Here is an 8,592-nt window from a genome sequence, read left to right as displayed (position 1 = left end):
ACCTGTCACACGGTAGACCGGGGTTCGATTCCCCAAAGGGGAGTCCTTAACATTTTTTAATTTTTCTGTAACATAAGCACTTGTGGGAAGTGTTGCATGCTAGTACGATTATTTCCTGCCGTGATGCAGGAAAAGACAGTAATATTTATGCATTAACCTTAGTTTAAATACAACTTACCTTTTTTGCCCACATTCATAGTTTATGTACACTTTCTTTTAAAGTCATTTAGAAAAAATCATTTTGGCCAAAAATTTAATTTATCAGGTGATTAACAAACACTTTAGATTAGCCAAAAACATAAAAAATTCCCAATTTTAGAAAACATATACTATTGTCCTCTGTGCCACAATATTTTGTGTCAGTTGTTTTACGTCATTTAGCAGGGCATTTTTAATGAGTGTTAATGGCAAAAGGTAACAGAATTAAAGCAAGCTTTTATTATGCATAAAAAGAGATAAAAATATGCAGGAAAATATAGCTAAATATATTTCTTGAAAGGGATAAGAAACATCTTTTTGAAATGTTTTGGAGCATTAATTTCATAAAATGTCCTTCGAGTCATATTGTAGTGTAGCAGATTATCCATGCATGACTGTACAGTAGTGTCTCCTGACGAAAACCCAAAAAACAGTGGGCAAATATATACTGTGCCAGGAAAATACTGCTTTAGCTTAATCTTACACTCTCTTTACTCAGGGTCATGTAAATAATGCAGTCTATGTTTTTTTCAATTCTCTCTGTTTGGCAACAATCCCGCTAACTACACATTTTTTTTTACTTTTGCATCAAGCAAAGCAGCTTACCATTCAGCAAAATGTTGATTTAAGTTGTACATCTTCTGATTAGCGGCAGTGATGGCATTGAAATCTCCCCATTGGAGGGAGTTTTCCCAAACGCACATGTCAAGTTATTCCTTGTTAGTATAGTGGTGAGTATCCCCACCTGTCACGTGGTAGACCGGGGTTCGATTCCCCGAAGGGGAGTCCTTAACATTATTTATTTTTTCTGTAACATAAGCACTTGTGGGAAGTGTTGCATGCTAGTACGATTTTTTCCTGCCGTGATGCAGGAAAAGACAGTAATATTTATGCATTAACCTTAGATTAAATACAACTTACCTTTTTTGCCCACATTCATAGTTTATGTACACTTTCTTTTAAAGTCATTTAGAAAAAATCATTTTGGCCAAAAATTTAATTTATCAGGTGATTAACAAACACTTTAGATTAGCCAAAAACATAAAAAATTCCCAATTTTAGAAAACATATACTATTGTCCTCTGTGCCACAATATTTTGTGTCAGTTGTTTTACGTCACTTAGCAGGGCATTTTTAATGAGTGTTAATGGCAAAAGGTAACAGAATTAAAGCAAGCCATTATTATGCATAAAAAGAGATAAAAATATGCAGGAAAATATAGCTAAATATATTTCTTGAAAGGGATAAGAAACATCTTTTTTAAATGTTTTGGAGCATTAATTTCATAAAATGTCCTTCGAGTCATATTGTAGTGTAGCAGATTATCCATGCATGACTGTACAGGAGTGTCTCCTGACGAAAACCCGAAAAACAGCGACAAATATATACTGTGCCAGGAAAATACTGCTTTAGCTTAATCTTACACTCTCTCTACTCAAGGTCATGTAAATAATGCAGTCTATGTTTTTTTTCAATTCTCTCTGTTTGGCAACAATCCCGCTAACTACACATTTTTGTTTACTTTTACATCAAGCAAAGTAGCTTACCATTCAGGAAAATGTTAATTTAAGTTGTGCATCTTCTGATTAGCGGCAGAGATGGCATTAAAATCTCCCCATTGGAGGGAGTTTTCCCAAAAACACATGTCAAGTTATTCCTCGTTAGTATAGTGGTGAGTATCCCCGCCTGTCATGCGGGAGACCGGGGTTCGATTCCCAGACGGGGAGTCCTTAACATTTTTTATTTTTTCTGTAACATAAGCACTTGTGGGAAGTGTTGCATGCTAGTACGATTATTTCCTGCCGTGATGCAGGAAAAGACAGTAATATTTATGCATTAACCTTAGTTTAAATACAACTTACCTTTTTTGCCCACATTCATAGTTTATGTACACTTTCTTTTAAAGTCATTTAGAAAAAATCATTTTGGCCAAAAATGTAATTTATCAGATGATTAACAAACACTTTAGATTAGCCAAAAACATTAAAAATTCCCAATTTTATAAAACATATACTATTGTCCTCTGTGACAAAATATTTTGTGTCAGTTGTTTTACGTCATTTAGCAGGGCATATTTAATCAGTGTTAATGGCAAAAGGTAACAGAATTAAAGCAAGCCATTATTATGCATAAAAAGGGATAACAATATGCAGGAAAATATAGCTAAATAAATTTCTTGAAAGGGATAAGAAACATCTTTTTGAAATGTTTTAGAGCATTAATTTCATAAAATGTCCTTCGAGTCATATTGTAGTGTAGCAGATTATCCATGCATGACTGTACAGGAGTGTCTCCTGACGAAAACCCAAAAAACAGCTGGCAAATATATACTGTGCCAGGAAAATACTGCTTTAGCTTAATCTTACACTCTCTCTACTCAAGGTCATGTAAATAATGCAGTCTATGTTTTTTTTTTCAATTCTCTCTGTTTGGCAACAATCCCGCTAACTACACATTTTTGTTTACTTTTGCATCAAGCAAAGTAGCTTACCATTCAGCAAAATGTTAATTTAAGTTGTGCATCTTCTGATTAGCGGCAGAGATGGCATTAAAATCTCCCCATTGGAGGGAGTTTTCCCAAAAACGCATGTCAAGTTATTCCTCGTTAGTATAGTGGTGAGTATCCCCACCTGTCACGTGGGAGACCGGGGTTCGATTCCCCGACGGGGAGTCCTTAACATTTTTTATTTTTTCAGTAACATAAGCACTTCTGGGAAGTGTTGCATGCTAGTACGATTATTTCCTGCCGTGATGCAGGAAAAGACAGTAATATTTATGCATTAACCTTAGTTTAAATACAACTTACCTTTTTTGCCCACATTCATAGTTTATGTACACTTTCTTTTAAAGTCATTTAGAAAAAATCATTTTGGCCAAAAATTTAATTTATCAGGTGATTAACAAACACTTTAGATTAGCCAAAAACATAAAAAATTCCCAATTTTAGAAAACATATATTATTGTCCTCTGTGCCACAATATTTTGTGTCAGTTGTTTTACGTCATTTAGCAGGGCATTTTTAATGAGTGTTAATGGCAAAAGGTAACAGAATTAAAGCAAGCCATTATTATGCATAAAAAGAGATAAAAATATGCAGGAAAATATAGCTAAATATATTTCTTGAAAGGGATAAGAAACATCTTTTTGAAATGTTTTGGAGCATTAATTTCATAAAATGTCCTTCGAGTCATATTGTAGTGTAGCAGATTATCCATGCATGACTGTACAGGAGTGTCTCCTGACGAAAACCCAAAAAACAGTGGGCAAATATATACTGTGCCAGGAAAATACTGCTTTAGCTTAATCTTACACTCTCTCTACTCAAGGTCATGTAAATAATGCAGTCTATGTTTTTTTTCAATTCTCTCTGTTTGGCAACAATCCCGCTAACTACACATTTTTGTTTACTTTTGCATCAAGCAAAGCAGCTTACCATTCAGCAAAATGTTGATTTAAATTGTGCATCTTCTGATTAGCGGCAGAGATGGCATTAAAATCACCCCATTGGAGGGAGTTTTCCCAAAAACACATGTCAAGTTATTCCTCGTTAGTATAGTGGTGAGTATCCCTGCCTGTCACGTGGGAGACCGGGGTTCGATTCCCTGACGGGGAGTCCTTAACAATTTTTATTTTTTCTGTAACATAAGCACTTGTGGGAAGTGTTGCATGCTAGTACGATTATTTCCTGCCGTGATGCAGGAAAAGACAGTAATATTTATGCATTAACCTTAGTTTAAATACAACTTACCTTTTTTGCCCACATTCATAGTTTATGTACACTTTCTTTTAAAGTCATTTAGAAAAAATCATTTTGGCCAAAAATTTAATTTATCAGGTGATTAACAAACACTTTAGATTAGCCAAAAACATAAAAAATTCCCAATTTTAGAAAACATATACTATTGTCCTCTGTGCCACAATATTTTGTGTCAGTTGTTTTACGTCATTTAGCAGGGCATTTTTAATGAGTGTTAATGGCAAAAGGTAACAGAATTAAAGCAAGCCATTATTATGCATAAAAAGAGATAAAAATATGCAGGAAAATATAGCTAAATATATTTCTTGAAAGGGATAAGAAACATCTTTTTGAAATGTTTTGGAGCATTAATTTCATAAAATGTCCTTCGAGTCATATTGTAGTGTAGCAGATTATCCATGCATGACTGTACAGGAGTGTCTCCTGACGAAAACCCAAAAAACAGTGGGCAAATATATACTGTGCCAGGAAAATACTGCTTTAGCTTAATCTTACACTCTCTCTACTCAAGGTCATGTAAATAATGCAGTCTATGTTTTTTTCAATTCTCTCTGTTTGGCAACAATCCCGCTAACTACACATTTTTGTTTACTTTTGCATCAAGCAAAGCAGCTTACCATTCAGCAAAATGTTGATTTAAGTTGTGCATCTTCTGATTAGCGGCAGAGATGGCATTAAAATCACCCCATTGGAGGGAGTTTTCCCAAAAACACATGTCAAGTTATTCCTCGTTAGTATAGTGGTGAGTATCCCTGCCTGTCATGTGGGAGACCGGGGTTCGATTCCCTGACGGGGAGTCCTTAACAATTTTTATTTTTTCTGTAACATAAGCACTTGTGGGAAGTGTTGCATGCTAGTACGATTATTTCCTGCCGTGATGCAGGAAAAGACAGTAATATTTATGCATTAACCTTAGTTTAAATACAACTTACCTTTTTTGCCCACATTCATAGTTTATGTACACTTTCTTTTAAAGTCATTTAGAAAAAATCATTTTGGCCAAAAATTTAATTTATCAGGTGATTAACAAACACTTTAGATTAGCCAAAAACATAAAAAATTCCCAATTTTAGAAAACATATACTATTGTCCTCTGTGCCACAATATTTTGTGTCAGTTGTTTTACGTCATTTAGCAGGGCATTTTTAATGAGTGTTAATGGCAAAAGGTAACAGAATTAAAGCAAGCCATTATTATGCATAAAAAGAGATAAAAATATGCAGGAAAATATAGCTAAATATATTTCTTGAAAGGGATAAGAAACATCTTTTTGAAATGTTTTGGAGCATTAATTTCATAAAATGTCCTTTGAGTCATATTGTAGTGTAGCAGATTATCCATGCATGACTGTACAGGAGTGTCTCCTGACGAAAACCCAAAAAACAGTGGGCAAATATATACTGTGCCAGGAAAATACTGCTTTAGCTTAATCTTACACTCTCTCTACTCAAGGTCATGTAAATAATGCAGTCTATGTTTTTTTTCAATTCTCTCTGTTTGGCAACAATCCCGCTAACTACACATTTTTGTTTACTTTTGCATCAAGCAAAGCAGCTTACCATTCAGCAAAATGTTGATTTAAGTTGTGCATCTTCTGATTAGCGGCAGAGATGGCATTAAAATCACCCCATTGGAGGGAGTTTTCCCAAAAACACATGTCAAGTTATTCCTCGTTAGTATAGTGGTGAGTATCCCTGCCTGTCACGTGGGAGACCGGGGTTCGATTCCCTGACGGGGAGTCCTTAACAATTTTTATTTTTTCTGTAACATAAGCACTTGTGGGAAGTGTTGCATGCTAGTACGATTATTTCCTGCCGTGATGCAGGAAAAGACAGTAATATTTATGCATTAACCTTAGTTTAAATACAACTTACCTTTTTTGCCCACATTCATAGTTTATGTACACTTTCTTTTAAAGTCATTTAGAAAAAATCATTTTGGCCAAAAATTTAATTTATCAGGTGATTAACAAACACTTTAGATTAGCCAAAAACATAAAAAATTCCCAATTTTAGAAAACATATACTATTGTCCTCTGTGCCACAATATTTTGTGTCAGTTGTTTTACGTCATTTAGCAGGGCATTTTTAATGAGTGTTAATGGCAAAAGGTAACAGAATTAAAGCAAGCCATTATTATGCATAAAAAGAGATAAAAATATGCAGGAAAATATAGCTAAATATATTTCTTGAAAGGGATAAGAAACATCTTTTTGAAATGTTTTGGAGCATTAATTTCATAAAATGTCCTTCGAGTCATATTGTAGTGTAGCAGATTATCCATGCATGACTGTACAGGAGTGTCTCCTGACGAAAACCCAAAAAACAGTGGGCAAATATATACTGTTCCAGGAAAATACTGCTTTAGCTTAATCTTACACTCTCTCTACTCAAGGTCATGTAAATAATGCAGTCTATGTTTTTTTTCAGTTCTCTCTTTTTGGCAACAATCCCGCTAACTACACATTTTTGTTTACTTTTGCATCAAGCAAAGTAGCTTACCATTCAGCAAAATGTTGATTTAAGTTGTGCATCTTCTGATTAGCGGCAGTGACGGCATTGAAATCTCCCCATTGGAGGGAGTTTTCCCAAAATCACATGTCAAGTTATTCCTTGTTAGTATAGTGGTGAGTATCCCCACCTGTCACACGGTAGACCGGGGTTCGATTCCCCAAAGGGGAGTCCTTAACATTTTTTAATTTTTCTGTAACATAAGCACTTGTGGGAAGTGTTGCATGCTAGTACGATTATTTCCTGCCGTGATGCAGGAAAAGACAGTAATATTTATGCATTAACCTTAGTTTAAATACAACTTACCTTTTTTGCCCACATTCATAGTTTATGTACACTTTCTTTTAAAGTCATTTAGAAAAAATCATTTTGGCCAAAAATTTAATTTATCAGGTGATTAACAAACACTTTAGATTAGCCAAAAACATAAAAAATTCCCAATTTTAGAAAACATATACTATTGTCCTCTGTGCCACAATATTTTGTGTCAGTTGTTTTACGTCATTTAGCAGGGCATTTTTAATGAGTGTTAATGGCAAAAGGTAACAGAATTAAAGCAAGCTTTTATTATGCATAAAAAGAGATAAAAATATGCAGGAAAATATAGCTAAATATATTTCTTGAAAGGGATAAGAAACATCTTTTTGAAATGTTTTGGAGCATTAATTTCATAAAATGTCCTTCGAGTCATATTGTAGTGTAGCAGATTATCCATGCATGACTGTACAGTAGTGTCTCCTGACGAAAACCCAAAAAACAGTGGGCAAATATATACTGTGCCAGGAAAATACTGCTTTAGCTTCATCTTACACTCTCTTTACTCAGGGTCATGTAAATAATGCAGTCTATGTTTTTTTCAATTCTCTCTGTTTGGCAACAATCCCGCTAACTACACATTTTTTTTTACTTTTGCATCAAGCAAAGCAGCTTACCATTCAGCAAAATGTTGATTTAAGTTGTACATCTTCTGATTAGCGGCAGTGATGGCATTGAAATCTCCCCATTGGAGGGAGTTTTCCCAAATGCATATGTCAAGTTATTCCTTGTTAGTATAGTGGTGAGTATCCCCACCTGTCACGTGGTAGACCGGGGTTCGATTCCCCGAAGGGGAGTCCTTAACATTATTTATTTTTTCTGTAACATAAGCACTTGTGGGAAGTGTTGCATGCTAGTACGATTATTTCCTGCCGTGATGCAGGAAAAGACAGTAATATTCATGCATTAACCTTAGATTAAATACAACTTACCTTTTTTGCCCACATTCATAGTTTATGTACACTTTCTTTTAAAGTCATTTAGAAAAAATCATTTTGGCCAAAAATTTAATTTATCAGGTGATTAACAAACACTTTAGATTAGCCAAAAACATAAAAAATTCCCAATTTTAGAAAACATATACTATTGTCCTCTGTGCCACAATATTTTGTGTCAGTTGTTTTACGTCACTTAGCAGGGCATTTTTAATGAGTGTTAATGGCAAAAGGTAACAGAATTAAAGCAAGCCATTATTATGCATAAAAAGAGATAAAAATATGCAGGAAAATATAGCTAAATATATTTCTTGAAAGGGATAAGAAACATCTTTTTTAAATGTTTTGGAGCATTAATTTCATAAAATGTCCTTCGAGTCATATTGTAGTGTAGCAGATTATCCATGCATGACTGTACAGGAGTGTCTCCTGACGAAAACCCGAAAAACAGCGGCAAATATATACTGTGCCAGGAAAATACTGCTTTAGCTTAATCTTACACTCTCTCTACTCAAGGTCATGTAAATAATGCAGTCTATGTTTTTTTTCAATTCTCTCTGTTTGGCAACAATCCCGCTAACTACACATTTTTGTTTACTTTTGCATCAAGCAAAGTAGCTTACCATTCAGGAAAATGTTAATTTAAGTTGTGCATCTTCTGATTAGCGGCAGAGATGGCATTAAAATCTCCCCATTGGAGGGAGTTTTCCCAAAAACACATGTCAAGTTATTCCTCGTTAGTATAGTGGTGAGTATCCCCGCCTGTCATGCGGGAGACCGGGGTTCGATTCCCAGACGGGGAGTCCTTAACATTTTTTATTTTTTCTGTAACATAAGCACTTGTGGGAAGTGTTGCATGCTAGTACGATTATTTCCT

The 8,592-nt window shown here is 34.6% G+C and overlaps 1 non-coding gene across 1 annotated transcript; it reads left to right on the top strand.

The window, feature by feature from the left end:
- Positions 1-2,797: 2,797 nt before the first annotated feature.
- TRNAD-GUC (transfer RNA aspartic acid (anticodon GUC)) lies at positions 2,798-2,869 on the top strand. The gene has a single exon. It is a non-coding gene; the product is annotated as a tRNA-Asp (tRNA).
- Positions 2,870-8,592: the final 5,723 nt, after the last annotated feature.

The sequence above is a fragment of the Mixophyes fleayi genome, chromosome 10 (assembly GCF_038048845.1).
Source record: "Mixophyes fleayi isolate aMixFle1 chromosome 10, aMixFle1.hap1, whole genome shotgun sequence".
Classification (NCBI taxonomy): Eukaryota; Metazoa; Chordata; class Amphibia; order Anura; family Limnodynastidae; genus Mixophyes; species Mixophyes fleayi.
The sequence above is the reverse complement of the archived record's forward strand: the minus strand, read 5'-3'. Positions and strand labels throughout refer to the sequence as shown.